This window comes from Artibeus jamaicensis, unplaced genomic scaffold (assembly GCF_021234435.1).
Source record: "Artibeus jamaicensis isolate MK-2021 breed Jamaican fruit bat unplaced genomic scaffold, CSHL_Jam_final scaffold_916, whole genome shotgun sequence".
Classification (NCBI taxonomy): domain Eukaryota; kingdom Metazoa; phylum Chordata; class Mammalia; order Chiroptera; family Phyllostomidae; genus Artibeus; species Artibeus jamaicensis.
Window position 1 is genome coordinate 10089353 of NW_026522059.1, and position 23533 is coordinate 10112885.

General features: G+C 47.2%; 1 long non-coding RNA gene across 1 annotated transcript; it reads right to left on the minus strand.

Moving 5' to 3' along the window:
• Positions 1–3219: 3219 nt before the first annotated feature.
• Positions 3220–22370, minus strand: LOC128626755 (uncharacterized). Its single transcript, XR_008390805.1, has 3 exons — positions 21772–22370; positions 10147–10263; positions 3220–5040 (listed from the first exon to the last, which is right to left on the minus strand). It is a non-coding gene; the product is annotated as an uncharacterized LOC128626755 (long non-coding RNA).
• Between the last annotated feature and the right edge of the window lie 1163 nt (positions 22371–23533).

Consider the following 23533-nt stretch of genomic DNA (forward strand, 5'->3'; position numbering starts at 1 on the left):
GCCAACTGAGCAAGTGTTAAAAACGAGGGGTGTGACCTAGCCAGGGACCCCTGTCTTTACACTTGTATTATTTAGCTACTGGATTCTCTGATGTGAGCCCTCAGGAAATCTGCATCAACTTTAGCCCCTTTACCTCTGCATTCCTCAATTGTCAAAATATCAATGAGAAAAGTTGCATGCGAATAAATTTGTTAATTTTTATTATAAAAATGTCCAAATATAAACAAAAATAGAGAATGCAAGGGACTGCTTAGCCATCACCCAGTTTCAACAACCACCAGCCTGTTGCCATGCTTGGTTCATTTCTCCTCACCTGTTTTTTTCTGAAGTATTTCAAATCAGACTCCACTTAAGTCATTTCACTCTGAAAGTCATTTTTGAAAAAAATTAGGTGGTGGTGAGGTGGGGGCAGGGCATTTTCTTACATAACTGCAATGTGGGAATCACACCTATTGAAAATACCGACTTGTTAATGGCCGCCAATATTGGGTCCAAATTTAGAATTCTCTGACTTTCCGAAACAAAAAACGAAGCCTCCATTGTCTTTACTGTTAGATTAAACCAGAGTCTAAAGAAAGTTCACTCACTGTATTTGGGGAGCCTGCAATGGGTCGTAGGCTGACAACAACTGAGCCCAAAACATTCTGGGGTGGGTGAAAAATTTTCAAGTGTCAAACGATATTAGCTCCTGGTTGGTCTGACCCCAGAGCTGCAGGGTTGTGTTCCCGTCAGAGTTCAAGTTGGGCATTCTCTGTTCCCACCACGGTCTCTCCGTTCCCGCCATGGTTCCTTCCTTCCTTCCCATTCCTTCCCTCTTGGCGTGTTCCAGTTGGTTAGTGTGTGGAGTAGACTTAAGGAGCTGTATCCCCAATTATAAATCATCAAATCGGGATTGATGTCCCTGCTTTAACAATAAAGAAGCTCATCACTTAGAGGGTGGGTGACCTTGTCTTGAGCTCAGTATTAGTTGTAAATTCCAGATCTAGGCCAACCATTCATAGCTTTGCCTGATTCTTCTTTCACAGAAAAGCTGTGTAAGTTCTGTTCACCCTTTGGTTCCTCGTAAAGGCCCATTTCACCCATCAGTCATTTGGAAATACCCAGGGGCCCGTCATGGTTAGAGCACAACATGGTTAGAGCGTGCATCCTGGACAGAGTACAGCTTCATCATGAGATACATAGATTTTGCAGCCAGGCTTTCCAAGTTCAAATCCCAGGTCTGCCCAATATGACCTGAGAAAATTGGGTAAATCATTTGACCTCTTTCTTCGTTTCTCTGTAAAATGGGAATGATAATACCTACTTCGTCAGGTCGTCACGAGGATTAAATGCATTAACACACAGAAAGCCCGTGAAATGTGGCCCACCACAGTGTTACATGTATTTGTTATTGTTATTATTCTGCACCTACCACTTAGATGATGTGAGACTTTCAGCAAGTCCCAAGCTAAAATCTCTCCCGTTCCTTATCTCTAACTTGGGGAACTTACTAACAGAAATAACTTAAAGATTAAAAGGCAAATCACCAAAAGCTGAAAGAAAGGACAGTGTTTGCTACACAATAAGCACTCAATAAATGTTAACTATTGTTAATCTGGCACTTCGTATTTACCATGTACAGATCCTAGTCAGAAAGGCAGATGTCAGAAACATGGGCATCTCTTTATTTTCAACACACCACCTCGGTTTTGTCTCCAGCTTCTTACTGCCTCAGTCTTTCTTAGACTTCTTTTCCCTGGCTCTTTTGGGACAGTCTGTGCCAGAGATCTGAGACCTAACATAATGACCAGGTTTCTGGACAGTCTTGTTAGTCATTGGGCCCCCATCCACTCAGATGTCCCTAATCTTCGTCCTGGAGGTCTCTGCCAGACCTGTGCCACACTTGGGACTCAGGTCTTGGCCAAGCCTATGGGCCCTTGCACAGTCTCCTGGTGCATCCTTTCTATCCACAGCCTTAGAAGACTCCTGGGATCTACAGACCTTTCTCTTACATCTTGCCCAAGTCTATGGAAATTTCTTATTAATCCAGAAGATTCTTTTGTTCTCTCACCTTGTTCACCTCAGTGGATTTTTGGAAACAAGAACCTGGCACAAGTCTCTCCACAAGAGACAGAGAAGCTCAGGGCCTTGAGTGGGAGGAGGCAAGAGAGGAGCATCATGCTTCACCATCTGACAAAGCTCTGCCTGCCACGTGTACTGGCATGACCATCACGCAGAAGGGACTTCATCCCACAGTCACCGGATGGCCACCTACAAGTGCCAGGCACGGAAAAAAAATGCCCGAACTAGGAACCACCCTCACCCTCAAAGAGTGTTTCTTGAGCACTGGTCCTCAAATAGCGGTGATTTGGGTCCCCAAGGGACACTTGGCAATGTCTGGAGACATTTTTTAATTGTCATAGCTGGATGGGGTCACGCTACTGGCATCTGGTGGACAGAGGCAGAGGTGTTGCTAAATGCCCTACAATTCACAGGAACGGCCCCTTATAGCAAAGAATGAGTTTGCCTACGATGATGTGTAGATCATGTCATGGATGGGGCAGGAGCTGTCATGCAGGGCAGAAGAAAATGACTGGCCAATGGTGCCAGAGGCTTGTCGGACAAAGATTACTAAAGGGAAAAGTTTCTGGACAGATAAAATTTTTCCTGGGGGGTTTTCTTTTTCTTTAATCACAGAGGAGTAATAACCTGGGATAAGGAGGAACTGAGACTTTAACTCATAGTGCTTTCCACACAGTCTTAAACATCAGTTGTCTAGAAAAAGTGCAAAGAGCTCAACAGCCAGCTCCCTCTGTTTTAAATGTGAACTTGCCCTCTGGTAAAGTGAACTTGCACAGGCTGTGGTCATTGCAGTCCACGGCCAGGTAACTGCCTTGTCCATGGGAGCTGGCGGGGTGCAGCTGGCAGCTGCCCTCGTTTACGCCCGTCTGTGGTGTTGTCATCCCTCCAGGGACCACTGACCACGCTACGGGTGTGTGGTGGTTCTCAGTCCTGGCCTTGGGGCAAATCCCCCCAGGATTCTGATAGTTTACCAGAAAGGGACCAGGACCTAGGCCGTGTGGCCCAGCATGGTCTAGAATGTGGGGGTGGGGTGGGTTCTTGACTTCATGCGGGAAAGATTTCACGATGCGAATCCAGGGGATTTTGAGAGTACATTTTAGTTACCTGAGGTGGCTAAGAAAGGACCAGGAGCCAAAAATAAGGGACGAAGGGCTTTTATTCAAGGTGGGACACTAGGATCAGGTGGGCTGAGTCCAAGCAGACGGCAGCAACAGGGGAAAGGGTGGAAGAGTTTTTAAGGGTGTTTAGCAGACCCCCAGGTAGGGTGGGTCACCCTGCTGATCTGTCCCAGGTGTCCTGGGTATAGGTGTTTGCAAGACAATGTCCTCTGGTCAGGGATAGCTGCTTTGGGAACAGAATGTCTGGGAGATTTATGGGCCTTGTTTCTGGGAAACCTTGAGGGAGCGGGGAGGGGAAATACGGATCCAACCAGTTTCCAGCAGGACGCAGACAGCTACGCCTCAGTGGCTTCCAGTAAGAGGGAATTTTGCGGTCGGGCATTCAGCTGGCAACACATACCTTCTTCGTTCCAGCACAGGTGGTGGCTTAGGCCCTCCGTGTCTCAGTACATCCTAACACATTTAAAGGTAGGGACAATGAAACAAAGGAAGGGCTTAGGATAGAAGAGGCAAGATCACAGCAACAGGAGTGAGCCTAAGTGGAGTGACTCTTCGATTCACTGAAAAGTTAGGCAATAGAAGGGCCCTCGGAGACAGGTTTAGGGGCTACCCCGAGATGAGCTGCCACTGCCTGCTTCTTCCTGGGTTGCAAGTCTCACTGGGACCCTTAGAGTTTAGAGCTTAGGAGAAAGACAGCGAAGACACAATCCTGAGGGAGGAAGGGGTGGGGGAAGGCACAGGAATTTTAGGGGAGGTCTCGGGAGGATCTCAATAGAATATTCATCAGCTGTCCAGATGTCCAGGAGCCTTTGACATGCTAATGCATGAAAATGAATGTATAGAGGGGTCAGGGTTATTCTCTGGTCAGTTTCACAGGAAAGGGACTGAGGTGGATCTGCCTGAGCCTGGTCTGGAATGTGTAAACCAACTCCTAGGTGTCCTTGGTTCAGGAGGATAAGACCTTGTGACTTATTAGCTGGCTGTAAATCGCTCAGACTTGTTGAACAGTCTCATTTTCCCCACTCCACCTGCCAAAGAATTTTTCTAGCTTCTTAGTAATCTAGCTTCTTACTCATCCAGTGGGAGTGCTTTTTATGATTAAAAACATTTCAAATTTAATAAATGAACAGGAGGTTAAAAGCCATTGCGTTATGAGAAAACATGTTTTTAGTGTAAAAGTTCGCCAAGCAAGCATTCCAGGTTTATGTTCATTCAAAACAGGGTGAGACATTTAAAAGCGTGATATTGTGAGGGCCAGCTGAGCCCAGCGGTCTAGAGTGTGTGTGATGTCGTGGTCCAAATTCTCAAGGGTAGAAAGGTGCATCCCATTTTCCACATGGAACGCCTGGTACATATTCTTAAGCCTACAGGTGGCTGCAAACCAGGACCAAATGGTGGAGGAAATGTTCCCAGAGGACCTCAGACTCGAGGTCCACATTGAATGGGTGGTGGTATAGGGGGTTCTGGAAAAGCAGGGGGCCCTTCTGCAGCCATCCTTCCCTTGCCCACATCCATCACCTCAGAAGGGAAAGGCCTTCTTGGGCTGCTGTTCATCATCGGAGCTGCAGCAGATCCTGGAGCAAATTCACTTCTGGGGGCATCTCTTCGATGGAGCTTCTTGCTTGGCAGGAAGAGGTCTTCATGGGAGGTTTTGCACATGGGGTCTTCCTGGCACTGGCTTTACAATCACAGGTTTTTACAGCATTGCTATCTTTCGGTTCACTTCCAGCAATTTTCTCAGGGTGGCTGTTTCCCTTGTCTCTTCAGCCATAGCTCTTTCTGCAGCATGAGCTCTCAGCCAGTTATCACGAGCTTTCTTCTCTTGAGTAAAAAGCTGGGTTTTAAAGGAGCACTCTGTTTTCTGTAAGGCAGTTTGAAAAAAAAATCCGCAGTTAATTCAAACATTCAGGCAGAGCTGAGAAATTTGTTTTACCAAAAATCACGTCTCATCGCTATTGCTGTGGAGGGTCATTCAGGACTATTTCCCATGGGCAGCCTTGGTTGGGGGGCGGGGGGAAGAGCAGGCAGAGGAAGTGGTATTTGTTTCAGGTCTAGAAAGACGGGTGGGCTTGGGCTCAGCAGAGTTGAAGCACTTCTGTGATGACCTTGGCTGCAGAAGGAGTAGGGTTCAAACCACAAAAGGAAGTCAGACTCTCCTTCAGAGTTCAAATGATAAAGTGGTTCTGCAACCCACGTTATGAAGATCTGTATTCAAACAATTGGCCAGATCCAAAGTTAATTATTCACTTTGATTTTCAACCACAACTAGAGCATGGAAAATAAAGTTTAATTTACAGAAGACCCAGAATTCACACTGGCCAATTTAACCAAGAACCTCAAGGCTCTCTGTATTCCCTGCACTGGTTGTAGGCGAGGGGAGGCCTCAGCCCACCCCCTTGCGTATTTCGGCAAGGTTCTGCCTGAGGCTACGCCCAGCCCTGAGGCTATGCCTGGCCCTGAGCCATCTCCTCTTCTGTGATGGCTCCAGCTCCAGCTCTGTGCTGCTCCCTCTCGCCTCTAGTCTCTGGGTGACCTTAGTTGGTACCTCAAACTCATCATGGCAACCACCACTGTGTGAATCCCTCTTTTGGTCTCCCAAGTTGTATTTCCAATCTCAGTGACCAGCAGGCAAATCCATACTCCTTCTCTCCCTCACCACCCCTACTTCCCAAGAGTAACCCATTCCAGAAGGTTCTCTGTTCTTGACATCTTCCATTTCCCTCCTTGCAGGCCTTCCCTAAAGCCTCTGTGTTAGCTCAAGCCACCATCACTGCACCCCCTGGTCCATTCTTGCTCATCTCTGCTTTTTTTTCACTACCTGGAAACTAGAATGATCTTTCTAGAACGTACTAATGATAATGTAAACTTGTGGAGCATTTACTATATATGTTAGTCACTGTGCTGAGCTCTTTACATTTTAATCTCCTTTCAAGTTTCCCTAAAAAACCCCTGTGGAAAGATATACTCTCATTATCCCCATTTCACAGATGTAGAAGCTGAGGCATAGAGAGGTTAAGTATCTTGTCTGGGGTAACATAGCCATTAAAAGGAAGAGCCTGTTCCAAATGGTTACTCCCTTTGATAACTCCCCAAATCTTGATCTCCAGGGCAAAACGCACACTTTCAGCTTGGCTCGCAGAGTTGGCCAGGCCTGCCTGCCTGTCCAGATTTATCATTCATTGTGCCCCACTCTGACACCTGAGGATCAAGCCGTGGGGAGCTGTCTCCAGCTGCCCAAAGGTCCTCGTACATCGTGCTATTCTTTGTTCAAATTGTTTCTTTTCCCAAGTTGCCTTCCCCATCCAGTCTGTCTAGTAAACACACCTCCCAAGATTCGAGTGAAAAGATGCCTCCTCCACAAAGCCTTTCCGGACTTTGTCCCCCCAACCCCTTGGAGAAGTAACCTCTTCCTCCCTTTGGGCTTTGCTGTATGTACCTGGGCCTACATGTTGTGATTTTGTTTGTCGCCAAGGGTGAGGGCAGGAGTCTGCTTCCTCTCCCTGTGGTGGTGCTATCTGGGTGTTATAACTACAGGTGTTGTGGCCTGACTAATTCATGCCTACGGGCACTGCTTCTCACTCTCTCCGAGGTGTGGGCAATAATGATCTGCTGTGAAGTTCACGTCCTTAGTGTACAGAAGAATGCATCGGTGGCTGACTGCTGTCGCTGGGCTGTGGCATGGCCTGGGGAGCAGGGAGGCCCTCAGAGCCCGGGGAGTGGCTTCCCTGGGACCGCAGACAGATCTGGAAAGGTGGGGAGAGCTGCTGCTGTCTTTGGGTCTTAAATATCTCAAATTCCTTAAGGGGCCTTGTGAGACTAGAGGCAGCCCCAGGAAGCAGTGGAGGCTGCCCGACTGGGAATCAGCTCGGGTGTGACTCCTCTAATGCTCTGCGGCCTTGGCCAGCCCTGTCCTTGTGGGCAGGAGCCATTCAAGTCCTTCCTCAGGCTCTTCCTTTGGGACTCTGTTCCAGGCCATGGCTGAAGACCTTTCCTGCCCCCAACCCCCAAGTCTGGTGGGCTGAAGCCCTACAAGGGCAAGTCTGTTACTGCCTCCCAGCTTCAACGCCCTTTATTTGTTAAATGGAGCAATTACTTGCTTCTCCTCTCATTGCACTTGGCAATGGGTGCCAAGGGAGACCATGTAAGAAGTACTTTCATTTCCTTAGGACTAAGAATGTGGAGGAAACCCCATGGAGAAGAACTAATATTAAGTAATAATTTAAGCCTGAGCTGTCAGGAGCTGGAGCTTGGAGAGTGTGGCTGCCCACACTTCCACAGCGGAAGGACACCAATGGGCTGGAGGAGTGTCCTGACCCCCACATCCTTCCCCTTGCCACTGACACCAGTGATCTTTGCCCAGAGCTCCCAGGTGAACCTGGCGGTTCATGGAGGCAGGCAGGAAGGGTACTGAAAAAGAACTATAGGTCTATACAAAAAAACAGTATCTTTGTTGACAGTGAGTCAGATTGGACTCAAAGATTATTTTCAGGCCTCTTTGTATACCTAGTTCTTCCTCCAAGTGGCTGCAACTGCGCCCTCTCTTGGCCTCCTGAGCCCTTGCTACGCACCTCTCCAAGGAACTTGCATTTCTCTGATACCTACATCGTGATTGGTGTAGTGTCTTTGTCCACTCCCTCATATCCTCCACTGCTTATAGACAAAGGCCATCTCTGTTATTAATCTCTGCATTTCAGCACTGGGAGCCTGGCCCCCAGTAGGTGTTCCACGTGTGTTGAATAGAAACGACGCTGAGATAATGAAACTCAACGCATCATTTGGCATTTGTTTTCAATTCTTCCCTTATTTTATATCATTATACTATTATATTAGTACTTTATATGGTATTTTATTACTAATATATAATATTAATAATAATACTACCATAGGCAAAGGCACTAATGGAAGTCTTATGTATGTAAAAGGCAAATAAACAAACTTTGATCAAACATATCTCTGTCTTCACCTTCCTTTTGCTGATGGACCCCTTTCTTTCTTTGGGCCTTTGCATAATCAGTTTCCCCTTCTTTGTGTTAAAGAGCAAAATTCTACTGAGTAAATCTGAGGATCTATTTGGATTTATTAAGCGATTCATGAATTCAGGCAGCGCTCCAAGGGGTTGATGGAATGGAAGGTTTTTATAGTAAGAAGGATGTGATAGGAATTATTAGAAAAAGAAGAGGATTATTTTTATCTTTCGTGGGGAGAGGGAATGGCCAGAGTTTTCATCATGCAGATTGCCTCTCCTTTCTGTGGGTGGGCAGATCTCATTGGCTTTGTCTGGACTGGTTGATTAAGATTACATTTCCAGGGAAGGTAAAAAATGCAGTGGATCAGATGTTACGTCTGGTTTGGTATCTTGGGCTTTAGCACATGTGACGCCATTTCAGGACTGCATTTTCCTTTTTGAACCACCCCTTCATTGGATGGGATCCTTAAGAGAGTTATACAAAGTGAAGGCATTAACATCCCTCTGGGGCTACCAACTGCATCTCTGTTGCTCTTTGGCGTGGTGTGACATTTTTATTTAATCTCCATGACATGGACAGGTCACAGTTTCAGGTTAATAACCCCTAAGTTGGTCATTCTCTGCATCCTTTTTTTGACATTCCAGTCTTAGGGAGATCATCTGCCTGGCACTTGGCAGCTGCAAGCATGCATTTAAACCTTCTGAGAGACCAGCACACTAGGGAGACTATTATGACAACTAGAAGCAGGATAATTCCCAGTGTTCGGAGTGCATTTTAGAGCCATATTCCCCAAGACCCAAAGCAGTTGAAGAAGAACTCCTAGGGTCTTCCTTTGCTCAACGATCTTATATATTTGAGTTTCTTGCTCAGTGATTGTATGTAATTGACCTTCAGCTTCTACAGGAGCATTGAATCAGGTCCAACAGGTGGTATTGGCCACAGCGTAGACACCTCCTTGCCCAGCCAGTGATAACCACGAACAATTTTGGCTGGAGAGTCTAAGGATTTTTTCTGGGCAGTTAATGTCTCATAGCAACAAGATGTGCAATGTCTTTATGAGTTCAGGAGAAGTTCCTGATCATATTTATTCACTGGCACCTGTTCCCTACCACTTAAACATGTCATTGCCCATGGAGGCAATTCCTGAGTTACAAATGCCCTGGTGTTAACATTTGATGAGTTACCCTGTGGTAGCCATTCCCTACGATGGCCCCCAATGAGTCTCGGCTACTGGTGTTCATGCCTGATGAGGTTTCCTCCCACCTAAGTCAGGATTGTAGGTCGTTTCTACAAGAGGGAGGGACACAGATAATCCAAGTGGCGTTGACCTGCTGGGCACCAGCAATCTAAGCAGTCATAGGAGTATAATAAGTGCCACAAAGATAAATAGCTATTCAAGCCAGGGGTCAGTTAGGTTTTTCTCCTAGCTGGAAATAAAAAGTTGTTCTATATTCCAGAGTTTAATACTCTGGTTTCTCTTCAGACCATATAAATCTTTCACCTTTTTACTATTTTCCCAGAGTTTACTCCCACTCAACAGTGGCCTTGAAAACATGGGAAAGGAAAGAAGGGTTTTTACGTTTAGATAAGGTAGGAAGTCTCGCTGGGCTGTCTTGGGTGGATGCGGTCTACGTGAGAGTCAGTGACTGCTCTTCTTAGTTTGATTTGAGAGTCTCCAGCATTTCTACAGGATCAGACAGGTGGGGCCGTCTTTAGCCGTAGGACGTGCATCCAAAGCTCTGTGCCTTCTAGGTCTGCAGCAGTGTCAGTGGTCAGGAGCGTCTGACAAAGTCCCTTTCAACAGGGTTCAAGGGCTGTCATCCTCTACGACACTTCCAGAACACCCGGCCGGCAGTCTCTATACTGTATAACCAAGAGGATTCCTAGACCGGGGTCTTGGGAAGCTTCCTTAACCTGTTAACGGTATCTTTGAGCACAAGACTTAGTGTAGCTGGTCATACTAGTGTGAGGCAACAAGGGAGCAGCAGAAGGTTACATACCCACAGGCATTTGCCTTCCTGCGCTGAAATTGTGGGGAGTGAAAACGCAGTTTTTCTAACAGTTTCTTTGCCACAGTGAGGTCACCAGCCCTGTGGCAGGGGAAGGTTGCCACCCATCTGGAAAACACACACACACGGGACAAGAACAACATTTTGGTAATCCATACTAAGTGGAAACTGAAAGAGGGCCAGCGGCATGTGCTCCAAGGGTTCTGAGGTCTCTGGGGACAGAAAGAGCTTTTGTGTACTGTGCTGGACTATGAAGGAACACAAAAGCCGGAAAATAGGGATTGCTGGGGAGCCCGTTAGAACCCAGCAGTGGTCTTGGGTTTCCCAAGGCCCCCACGACTCCTGTAATTTATGGCCATTGTTTGCCCATCTCAAGTTTTCTAGTTTAGAAGCAGGCTGTCGCCATGCCACAGGGACATCAGGAGGGCAAAAATGTGGCAAGCGGGATCATTTTTGCGGAAGCAAACTTCATCCATGTGTGCCACGGTCCTTACAGAGTCCGTTGTGGCTACGTCTGCCTCAAAGTCAGCTCGGGCATTCCCCGGACCCTCGGGTTCTGTCCTTTCGGGGTGAACCCCAGTTTTGACAACAGACAGCATTGTTATGCCAGGACATATCGGACTTCCAGGAATTTCATATAATTTCTAGAGCACTGCAATGAGGTCAGAAACTAAGCCTGGATTTCATATCAGGGGCTTTAGCACGTGTGATGCCATTTGGGGCCTGCGGTTTTCTCTCTAACACTTGGAACTTCATTCCCCCCCCCCCCCTTGCTACTTTTTCACCCATCAGAACTCAGCTCACATGTCAGCCACTTAAGGAAATCTTCCCTGATCTCCTCTTCTGGCAGGAGGAGGAGATGTTCATGCTCAAACACGAACATCCCTTCCTAGAACTGTCAGGCCGTTTTCTGCTCTAAGACACTGAATTTCAAATGTCTATGTGCCTGTCTCTTCCACTGGAACGATAGCTCCTCAAAGGCAAGGCCTGAGTGCCTTACTTATGTCTTCATTCATGGATTCCCCAAACCCTTTTTGGATGCCGATCACGCACCAGGCCCTGGTGTTAACATCGATGAGTTACCCCGTGGTAGCCGTTCCCCACGATGGCCCCCAGTGAGTCTCAGCTACTGGTGTTCATGCCTGATGAGGCTTCCCCCCACTGGAGTCAGGACTGGCCTGTTTGACTGGTAGTACATGGCCGAAGGGATGGTATGTGATTCCAATGCCCTGTGGCATGAAACCTAAAGGCATTTCTGGCTTTCTTTGGTGTCTCTTGGGTGGTTTGCTCTCAGGGAAGCAAGCTGTCATGTCAGGGACTGTCACTGCAGCCCTAACAAGTGTCCACAGGGACAGGAACCAGCCTGGCAGCGCCTGGCAGCCCCATGAGTGAGCCCCCTTGGAAATGGGCCCTCCGGGCTCTGCCGAGCTTGCTGATGACCAGCCCCACTGGCACCTGAGGTGCCGCATTTAAAGCCCCTGGACTAGAACTTGCCCTGCTGGGCTTCTCCCAAATTCCTGAGCCCCCAATGCCACGATTTTTGTTGTTTTAAACATTTTATTTATTTTTAGGGAGTGGGGAAGAGGGGGAGAGAAATGTTGATTGGTTGCCTCTCACACACCCCCAACCAGGAACCTGACCCACAACCCAGGCCCTGACTGGGAATCAAACTGGTGACCCTTAGGTCTGAGGGACAACGTGCAAGCCAGAGCCACGCCAGTTAGGGGCCTTGTTGTTTTGAGCCACTACATTTGGGGAGCTGCTATGAAGTAATAGGTAACTGAAGCAATTCTATTTTTACAAAGTTTGCATTCTGGTGGCAGAGATGAGATGAATAGAGTTTATTTCTTCATGTATTCAGTGTGACCAGGTACTGCTGGGTCCTGGGGTTAGAGTGGCAAACCAGACACGACACAAAGTCCCCGATCTCAAGTGAATTCTACAAAATACTAGGTCACAAGTGCTAGAATAAAGAAAACCAGCAAGTTGGATAAAAAAGAGGCGGTTGCCATTCAGACTGTCTAGTCTGTACTAAACGCGTTCACCTTTATCTCAATTAATGTTCCCAAATCCTTTGAAGTAGGTAGTTTATCCCCATTTTACAGAGGACAAAACTGAAATCTGGAAAAGTGAAATGACGCAGCTATTGTCACACAGATGGTGCTTGGCTCACCCAGAGTGCAACTGAGGCAGCTCGAATCCCGAAGGCTCCCGGCCTCGGCAGCACCCGCGGCCCACAGTGAGGGTCTTCCTGTTCAGCCCTCCCTCTGGGGCTTACCCTTTAGCCGCACCAGTACCCGGCATCAATCTGGTGCTAGTAACGTGTCCGTGGAAGCAGCTGGGGAAATGACCTTCAGGTAGGATTGCCTCAGGCTCAGACGGGGTGGGCCGAGCTAGATCTCCAGTTTCTCTGGCTGTAGAGAAGACCTTGGTGCACCCAGCTCTACCAGCAGGCTGGGAATATCCAGCCAAGCCCCAAACCCTTGGCAGACCTAGTCATGGTTTAAAATACGGTGACACACACCCCTTCCCCCCCACTACTTCCTGCCCGCATTCCCTTTCTGTCTTTCTGTGCTGCTTCGTTTGCTTTGCACTCCAGGAGCTATTGTTCTTTCCCTGGGCTAAGCTCACACTGTCTGCTGCTCCTCATCCCTCCTCACAGAGTCCCTGGTGCCTCCTGCCCCTTAGCATCTTCTTTGTGCCTTCTTGTGTCCACACCACTAGATGGAGATATATTAATATTTACTGGATGCTGTGTGCCAAGCACCCACCATTCTATGTGCCCTTTCTGCATGATTTTGTTGATTCCTCATGACAACCCTTTCTCCATCTTGTTAAAGTTCCTTTTTAAGGTGAAGGCTCAAGGTCATTTGGCTACCAGGTGGCAGAGCTGGGATTCAAACCCAAGTCTTTTTGAATCCAGACTTCATTCTTTAGCCAAAATCACACACTGAGCTGGAAGAATTCCAAAGATAGATGATTTCAGAGGTCACTTGGCCGCCCTTTTGCCCTGGGCAGGTCCAAAACCAGATTACCTCCAGAAGATTACCAACAATACTATCTTAAATCAGTGCTAGAGCAAAGGGGAAAAAAAAAATCCTTTAGCAGGTCATTATAGCTTGTACAAGGATTTGCAAGTTTAACATCCCCATCAATGCCCAGCACAAATGATTCATTGGGTAAACATTAAGTTCCTGCTCTGTGCTAAGCCCTGTGCTGTGACAGTTGGGCACGGGTTACCGTGGAAGCAGAGAGGTGCACGGAGCACCCTGGGAAGTAGGGATGTCCGAAGGTGAGGCTGAGCTCTGAACCCTGGCCATCACGTGGGTGTCAGGCCGCACAGAGGCCCCCCTGACAGGTGGAAAAGTGTGCACAGCCAAGGAGAGACAACAGAGAACCTCCTGTCTTCAGCATATATGGTTGAGCTTCCTTCATGTGCTGGGGCGGGATAAACAACGGGATTCTGGCAATTGGTGCCAAGTATTCTTTATCTAGAAAGCAATGGGAAGCAATTGAAGGTTTTTGGTAAGGTGTGGATATAACCAGATTTGCATAGTAGAAAAACTCTTCTGTTCATGGTGTGGAAGATGAATGGGAAGTGCCAATTAAGGAAGCTATTGCAACGGTTTAGGCCAGAGAGGATGAGCAGAGAAGAGAGAGGTGGACGAGATCCGTGGGAGAGAGTTATGAGTAGACTGGTTAAGACTTGGCAACTGGCCTGGGTGTGGGGCGGTGAGGAAGGAAGGCACAGGCTGATGGACCGATCCAGGTTCCTGGTGGGGTGAGTGGGATGTGGTTACCACACGCACTGAGATGGGGGTCAGGAGCACCAGGTTTGAGGGAGAGGTGCTGGTATCGCATTATCCCCAGGCTCCTGAGGGCAGTCCTTATTTCAGACGATGAGATAGAGACAAGAGAGTGGTGTGATCTGCTCACACTCACTCGGCCTGTGGTGTCAGAGGAGGACTCAAACCGAGGTCTTTCCATATGGAATTATTCTTCTACGCCCATACTCATCATCATCATTCATTCATTCATTCATTCATTCATTCAGTGAGACGTACTGAGCCCCCCTGCACTGTGCCATGCATGTGGGGATGCAGTTGTGAACAAGATAGGAAAGAATCCTACCCACATGGAGCCTGCAGTCTAGTTATGGAGACAGACGATACACAAATAAGCAGATGCACATATAATACACTGTTAGAGTAAAGGGAGAGGGGGCAAGAGTGAGAGAACGGGTGCTATTTTGGTTAGAGGGATCAAAAAGGCCTGTCTATAACATATTTGATCAAGACCAAGTGGTGAGGGGACATCATGCAGAGACCTGGGAAAAGAAAATTCCCAGCAGAGGAAAGGTCAAATGCAAAGGCCCTGAGGGAGGAACAAGCTTGGACAGTGAAGGAATCACAAGGTAGCCGGTGTTGCAAGGAAGAGAGTGGTGAGAGGTGAAACTGAAGGGAGCGGTGAGACCCTGAGTCCTTGTCAAGCACGATCAGTGGTTTAGATTCAGTCTAAACATGCTGGGAAACCCTCGGAGGTCTGGAGAAGGGCTGTGACAACGTCTGTTTCTAAATTATGTTTCTCCCCCAAGATACTTGCAGGTTCACATAAGCTGTAATAACAGGGACCCTGTGCACCCGTTCCCCATCTCCCCCCCGATTGTAACATTTTGCCAGACTACAGCACAATATCACAAACAAAGTATCTCATTGTGGTTTGAGCTTGCATTTCCTTGTGGTAATAATGTTGAAAGGTGGTCATATTCTTCATTACCCTCTCTATAGCCTTTCCAGTGAAATGTTTATCAGTGTCTTTTGCTCATTTTCTAATTTTTGTTTCTAACAGTTTTTTGGCTGTTCACTTTTGAGGGGTCTTTATATTTTCTAGACACGAGTCCTTCGTCAGATGTGAGACTTAGTGTACAGCTTGTCTTTGTATTCTAACAAGGTCTTTCATACAGAGCAAAGGCTTTTTAGTTTGATAATATGCAGTTTATCAATTTTTCCTTTTATGGATTGTGGTTTTGGTTGGGCCCCTGGAGCCCCGAGCTCTTCCTCTGTGGTTGTCTGGGAAAGTTGAAGAGTAAACTAACTACAGAAATGTAGTGTTGCCGGGCAGAACTGAGTGGGTGGGTGAGGGAAGAGGCTCCCAGGCACTTTCTACTCCCTGGCGGAGACACTGCAGGGTAGGAGCTCCTTCCCCCTCTGACTTGAGTTACATGGGCCCAGCAAATGGTCATCCCGGCAATATAACCAGAAACTCAAGCTTCCCTTCTTCATAAAGACTCGTAGACCTGGAAAGAATTATTTATCCCCCTTTATAGAAGATACTGCTGTGGCCCAGAGAAGGGCTGGATCCAAACACAGACTTCCTGCTTTCCAGAGCAGTGATTATTCTCCTTTACTGGTGAACTTGGATTTCTGCCACTAGTTATTGCATGAGATCAGTGGTTCTCAAACGATGGCCCATTGATGCCCAGGGATCCCCAAGGCCTTTTCAGAAGGTCTTCAAGGTCAAAGCTATTTCCCTAATAATACTAAGAGAGTAGTTGCCTTTTTATTGTGTTGACAGTTTAACTAGTTGTGTCAAAGCGAGGGTGGGTAAAACCACTGATAGCATGAATTAAGAAAGTGGCCACCAGCCTGTAGTGGGTCCTGTACCCCCAACTACTCATGGCAGGGGGAGAGAGCTAATTGCACACTAGTATGTGATTAAATACAAACAAAAAAGTCTTTCTGCTGTATTCCAGAATAAGATGGTTGTCTTGAGGGAAAGTGCTTCTGCAATTATTAGCCAGCTAAACTATCCTCCCCACCACCACCACCACCACCACCACCACCACCACCACCCCCCCCCCCCCCCCCGCCGATAGAGTACAAGAGAACAACCAACAAACTGTAGTTTTTAGACCAGGGTACCTGGCAGATATTTTCTTAACAAATGAACAAAGTGAGCCTGTCAGGTAAAGAAAGCAACTGACATTTGTTGCAAATGATACAATTTGAGCTTTCAAGTGAAAATTAGAATTTTGAGGGGAAAATTCATTTGCCACTCTGAACCTGACTGCTACCCAGCTTTCTAACACTTCAGGAAGACTTTTCCAATGATACTAGTAGTGATGTTAATAAGTGTGACTTGTTTGAGATTGCGTGAACAAAAGTGCTTACACTGCAAAGAGCCGCATAACTCAGCAAACCAGGAATTTGCAAGTGACCAGTGCATGATAGTCCAAGTCAGCAAGGGTCAAAGGTCCATTCAAAGTGTAAGAGTCATCAAGTGGTTTTCATTATGACAGAGTATAAACATTTCATTGATATGCTTTCAGATTTCACATTGCAAGTAATCTTGAAACTTCCCACTTGTCAGGTTTGGTGGAGTATCAAAAAAGAATATCCACACTTATCTAAAGAGGCTGTTAAGATACGTCTCCCTTTCCCCACTCCCCAGCTGTGAGAGGCTGGGCATGCCACATGGAACGTAGAGAGCTGGGGGAGGCTGAGCGCAGAGACGGATTAGAGTCCATCTTTCTTCCTTGAAGCCAGACAACTTAGCGGACACCTGAGCGCCAGCCAGCCTTGGCCCCTCTCACTCACAGCTCTTGTCAGGGGTACTTAAAGTTTCCTCACTCTCTTAGCCACTCTCTCCACGAAGAAGGGTGCCAGCCCTTCTGACCTAAAATCTCTAGCATCTTCTAGGGGCAAGAATCATCCTCCCCTAGTTTTTACATTCTTACCGGATTCTTACTGGGTCGGCCTCCCCCTGACCCTGCCGCACACTCTACTGCTCCCAGAGGCTTGTGCCCGAACAGGTGAAATCTAACCCACCCAGAGGGTGCGTGTTCTCCAAATATGGCTCACACCACACGAGGGTGGGTCTGAACCTGAACTCTGCCCCCAGTACCCTCCCTTTAGCTCCCCAAGTGGGTGCCGGGCCTTTTCACATGGAGCCTACTTCCCACGTGGGATGGACTGATGCTGTTGCTGACTGCAGACAAAATAAAAACAGAATGAAACTAGCAAGACCAACAAGCGTCTGTTACTGTAAAGATGTAAAAATGTAAAATGACCTCTACACTAAATATTTTTATATTAATAAACATGTAAAATGCTCAGTTCTAAGTCTGGTTATTGCAAAACTCAACAGGGATAACCCACATAAACAAAAGCTCTTTGAGGTCCTCAGTAATTTGTAAGGATGCAACGGGGACCCAATAGTTGGAGAACTTTTGCTTTTTGTGTTAAAATGGTGAAGGGTCCTGTTAACCACTGTGACAAAGTGACACATGACCCAGCATTAGCATCTTTTTCTAGATTATTCTCCAATTCCAGGGCTTCATTAGGGAAGTCCCTTAAATAAGGGACTTTACTCCAAAGGTCATCTGAGCAGGTTCACAGACGACCCACCCTCCAGTGATGGCACACGCCCTGTCCCTGTCCTGCTCTCCCTCCTGATGTTGAAGCCAGCAGACCTTGGTCCCATTCTCAGCTTTGCTTTTAGCAGCTAAGGGACCCTAGACAAGTATCCTGATTCTCTGATCTCCATAAAATAAAAAATAATGCCTGTCCTTTTGTAACGAGATTGTTTTGAGGAGTGAACGAAGTCATGGAGACAAACCTGTAAAGTGCTCCCAAGTGTAAGGATCATTTTCCAATGAATTCCCATACACACTTGTGGCCGTTCACTTAATAACTCTGCACCCAAACTGTGGTCCAGTGCAGGTCCTGAATGCAAAAACAGTAATGCACAGTCATATCCAGCAAGAAGCTTTCAGTCTGATGAGGGAGGTGAGGACCAATACTTCACTTGCAAGTCTATGATGTAGTAGGAGATCTTTGAAAGCTTAATGGTTACTTTCCTCCAATCACCCACTGGAGATGGCTGGAGGGTGTTGCATCTGTGCCTCAGCAAAGGGATGATGCAGAGGAATTAGAGAAAAGGTTTTGAGTGTTTTGTCAAAAGCTCAAATTGGGGAAGACTGAAGGTATAGAAATTACAAAGTAAGGCAGACTAAAGCTTCCCTCCTCCCTCATCCAAGGCTAGAAACAAGGCTCTGTGGGCACCGTGAAGGGGAGATGTAAATGGGGCCCGTGGGGCCCAAGATGCAAGGTTCCAACCTAGAGAAACTAGGTAGAGAGGAGCCTGCAGAATCAGTATTCATGGAACCACCTGGTCTCACTGCAGCCGTCGTCATTCAGCATCAGAACCTGGGGGTTTCCTCTGTGCTTGGCATTTACTTGCAGCCTGTTTTCTTTCTATACATCTGAGCGGCACAGACTGCTGGTGCAGGGGAACTCTACTGCTTGTCTTTGGCATTTGACCTTGCCATCGGCAACCAGCAGGTTTTACAATGTTAATCAGCAAATGGGGCACCATGTGTGCACTCTGGGTTTTGCTCAATCCCATTCTGACTCATCTGGCACAGACAACCTTTTTAATGCCTTCAGGCTCTGAGTCGTTAAGCGGCAGAAGGACAAGTTTCATGGGCTTGCGCTTGGGCAATACCAGATGGAACCAGCCTGAGATCTCCCCGTTACCAGGGCAGTGAACCGGGCAGGGAGCAGCAAGGTTCCAGAGGAAGTGACTCATTCTACCAGGCCTTCCTGGGCTGGAAGTGAACGGGAGGAAGAGGAACGGGAGGGCTTCACAGAAGAGGTGACATTTGAACTGGGTGTGAGCGCTGAGCCTCTGAACCAGGTGCCAGTCATTGCCACAAAACTCAGCCTGCCCTTCCAGGAAGAAGAGGCTGTTTGTTGCCTGGGAAAGAGGAGCATACGGAGAAGGACCCACTCGGAACTGGAAGGCGGGCAGCCATCCAGCAGACACCAACTGTCCCCCAGAAAATGTGTGGTGGTCTTCAAAGCATAGAGATTTCCCCAGTCATATACCTATCCACCAACAAATACTGATTGATACTCCCTGCTCTAGATTCAAGGATGGTTAAAGGGCTACACAGCAGTATAGGAGCCACAGTTGATTCATTGGGCTATCTGTCTATCTATCTATCTATCTATCTATCTATCTATCTATCTATCTATATCTGTATCTATCATCAGGCAAAGTGCTAAGCATTTACCTTTATGTGGTATTTTAATCCTCAGTTTTCCTGAGGCCAAAGTTCCTACAGCTATTTAAATGTCAGAAACAGTATTTGAACCCATAATTATATTCTTCCTGAACTTCTACGTTGAATAGCTTAGAATTTCGTTGGACAGGTAAGGGAAAAAAAATCTTGTAAACAATACAAGAGGAAAACTGACATTTAGGTGGAAGTACCCTTCCCATAGACACATGTGCTTATCCCTATTGGCAAGTCCTGTATCCCAAACCTGCCCACTTTAGTAAATTCCCACTGTCATCTAACCCATCTCTCACCTAGACCAAGCACTAGACTTGACCCTGATACAAGATCTTGACAGTAAGAAAGTTGGTTCCTGCAGTCGTGTTTCCTATCTCCAGAGAAGATGGTAGGCAGAGGCTGCTATCGGTCCCCCACCACTCACTTGCTCTTCTGCAAACAGCAGTAGAATCTCTGGTTTTTTGCTGGGTAAATAGATGCTCAGAATAACGAGTGCATTTCCTGGCCTTTTTTGTAGCGGCAATGCAGTCATGTCACCAGGGGCTGACCAAGGTGACTTGAGTGCAAGTGACACAGGCACCTTTTTGGCTCCAGGCCTTAAAGAGAAAGGGTGTGGCTCTCCCCCCTCCCCGCCAACTTCTACTGGCAGGCAGGAGGCTATTGCAATTTGCTATTTTGGACCTTGAATGTGAAGCAACATCTTAGGAAGGGCAAAACGGGTGCCTCTGGAACAGAGCCAGCCTACCAGCTCCACATTTTATATAGGAGAAGAAAACATTGAACAAGTCCTCTCTCAAGTTCATTATAATTTGTATAAGTACAAATTATAATTAATAGAACAAAAGAAATATAGAATTTTTCCAGAGAGAACAGAATTGGGAGGGCACCAATTGTCGGTTCAGGAAATTTCTGTCCTAGTTGTTTGAGGCTACTATAATAACTAAATATCATAGACTGGGTAGCTTAAACGACCAGCATTTCTCGCAGTCCTAGAGGCTGGAAGTCCAAGATGAAGGTGCTGGCTTGCGGATGGCTGCTGTACTGCTGGGCCTTCCACAGGACAGAGGAGCAAGGGCCCTGGCCTTTCCTCTTCCTGTAAGAGCGTCAGTCTCATCCTGTGAGTCCCATCCCCGGTACCTCATCGAAACTCATTTACTTCCCAAAGGCCCCGCCTCCAAATATTATCCCTTTGTGAGTTCGGGCTTCAGGGTAAGGATGTTGGGGAGTGGGGGTGGAGGACACAAACAGTGACTCCTAACAGCTTCTCTGAAAAAGGGGTGCTTATGCTGAGACTGATGCATGGGTAGGATTTGCTCAGGGGAAAAGAAGAGGAGCAAAGGAAGAGCATCTGTGAAGATCCCGAGACCACAGAGAATTCGGCGGCTCCCGGAAGCCCAAGAGGGGCTGGGAACAGAGCCCCTCTGTACCACATCTGCAGTCAGTTCTCAACCTCGCAGTCTTCTCCCCAGCTGATAAGGGATGCAGCTCGGCACCTCAGAACTCAGACTTCAGGGGACACAACTACTTTTAGTCCAGATGTCTCTCAAAGAGACGGCCCAGGTTCCCCGAGAGGTCTGGAGGACAGATGCGGACCTTCCTCCAGAAAGTAGCCCCAGAGTCAAGCCAGAGAAGTGAATCTATAGTTAGGGCCCAGGAGTGATGTGGGCCCAGGAGGGAAAGGAAGCTGGGGGTCAGAGTGTGAGGGACCTGGGAATGGATCAGGCGGTGAGGAACCAGACAGCTGTGCAAGCTGAGACTCAGGTTTAGACATGAGCCAGGCAGATGCCCAGAGCTGCCTTGTACTGGGGGCTTGATGTGTGAGCATGGCGTGTGGGTCGCTGCCACTTCAAAAGGGCGCCGGGGTGGTGGCAAGTGTTCCCAAAGTAAAATCTCACCAAATCCTCACCCATTGAGTTTATAAGGTGGGAATTATCTCCATTTTACAGATGAGAAGACTGAGACTCAGAGGGGAAGGTAATTGTCCAAAGTCACCAAGTGGGTAGTGCTGGTGTGGGGTAGGGGTTAGACTCAGGGCTTGTCTGACCACCTCCCAGGGCCATAGGGGTGGGGAACACGGCACATCCAGCCCGTCCAGAGGGCCACCTGGGCGGGGCGTTGCAAACTTGGCTTAGAAGCTAAAGACGGCCCACAGCTGTGTTTGGTTTGGCTGGTCAGCAGTTTAAAAACAAACAAGTGAATTTGAATGCCTGTAGACATAGAATGGATTTTGTCATTTGTCATTATCTCCCCCACTTATTGTCTCATTTATTCCCTGCCTGGTCGGCCCCAAAGGCACTGAAGTGTTCATGTGGTCTCCCTTGTGGAAAAGCCCTCACTTAGCACCAGAAGTCCAGTTACTCTGGGAACCCATCCGAAACTTGGCGCCTGAGTACTCACCTAGTGTCTGCGATAATTGGACTCCAATGCATATACGACACAAATCTCTCTCCTACAGGAAGGTGACGCATGTAGGCAAGGATCCTGCTTTGTGAAGGAGGCTTCACGCACACAACCCGAGAAAGCGAAGGAAGACTGACCTGGCTGAGTCCTGTCCCGGAGTTCGGCTGGCTCGGGAGGCAGCTGCACACCTCAGAGCTGGGACCTAGCAGGTGGGCTACTGGGACACGTTGAGGTAGAAAGTCCCAGGTTGCTGGCTGTCTTAAGAATTCCTGTGTCTTCTCCTGGCACGTTGCCAAGCTTGCTGGCTCCCAGGTGGCCAAACACATGATTTTTACCTCTGGGTTCCCTGTGGTGTACCCTCTCTGTCGGGTCTGCAGTTACACCAGACACACCATCGGCCCCAGAGTTTCCATTGCAAAGTGCTGGCTCCTGAATCCCTGCAGTATGTGGAAGCACAATTTGTGGACCCCCGTCTTTGTCATTTAGACAAAGGGACACTGGATGGTTTAAAGGGTTGTGAGTTCCTTTGGTTGCAAGTTGCCACAGGCAAGGGAAGTCGTGTTCCTGAACTCAAAATAGCCAACTGGTAACTGCTATTTTTAGATGAAAGCAACTATATTTTTTCAAAAACCAAGATAAATTTAAGTCGTTCATGGTATGTCTAGTGAAAAGTTATAATCGAGGGTTTTATGTTCCATGAGTGCCTTGAAAATGAAAGTTTAGCAAAAAGGATGGGATGTCGGGGTGGGGGCCAGCGAGACCGTGGAGAAGAAAGACAGCACTCCCCTCCGTTAACTCGAGCTTGCAGGAAAGGGGAAGCACTCACCCTTAACCCAAACGTCCCCCCCTTAGAAGTGATTTATGCTCCAATGAAATAGACAGGAAGGGGTGAGGCTCCCAGGCTTATGAAATTTCATTTCATTCAAACAATAACAGCAAAGTGAAACACAATTTGCCTAGGGTCATAGTCCAATGGCTTCTGAGTAAGTAGGTTCCCAACATGCTATTCTTCAAAATCCCCAACCTGCTTCCTGGTGCCTTTTTTGAATTTCCTATTCTCTAACATATTTATATCCTGCCTGTTACAAGCTGGCAAGAACAATCACTAGCATTATCTGTTTCCTTTCAGATCCTGGTGTAATTTGCTTACCTTTTTCCCACGGCTTTTTTTTTTCCTTGCTACTAAACCAGACTGTCTTATAAAAGTCAAGGCAGGAGAGAGGGTGCACCTTTGGACTTTATTTAAAAACATACCAAAAGCACAAGGCTGTTTGGTCCTGAGTACATATAGTACGTGTACTCATTAATTTGTTCACTACAGCAGGAATACCTGAGAGGCTACTATGTATCAGCCAAGTACAGGCAGCAGCAGTGAAATAAAGAACAAGATGTGGTCTTTCTCCTTAAGAAACTCAGTCTAGTAGACAACATTCCCAACTCCCAGGTAGTTAGAAGCCGGGGGAGTGTGAATAGCTTAATTATGATTGTTGAAAAGTACATTTTCTGGTTTTAGGCTAAAGAAAGAGGCTAGGATGATTTCTGTTGTTTTGGTCTGATTGACTGTCAAGGCATTCTCATTACTAACAGTAATGGTTTTTTTTTTCACTGATCTTTACTGGGTATATGCATACATACAACCTATTTTAAGATGGACTTTACAATACATAGTTTTTATCACCTGGTTTACAACTTAAATACATTGGAAACATTTCCTCTTTCACAATAGTTAACTGCCTGGTATGGAAAAAACGCCTGCTTAAGCACTCTTGTTGGGGTTATTTGTTTGTTTGTTTATTTATTTAAAAATATGTTGTATATTTTTAGAGAGGGGAAGGGAGGGAGATGGAGAGGGAGAGAAACATCGATGTGCAAAGAGAAACATTGATCAGTTGTCTCTCC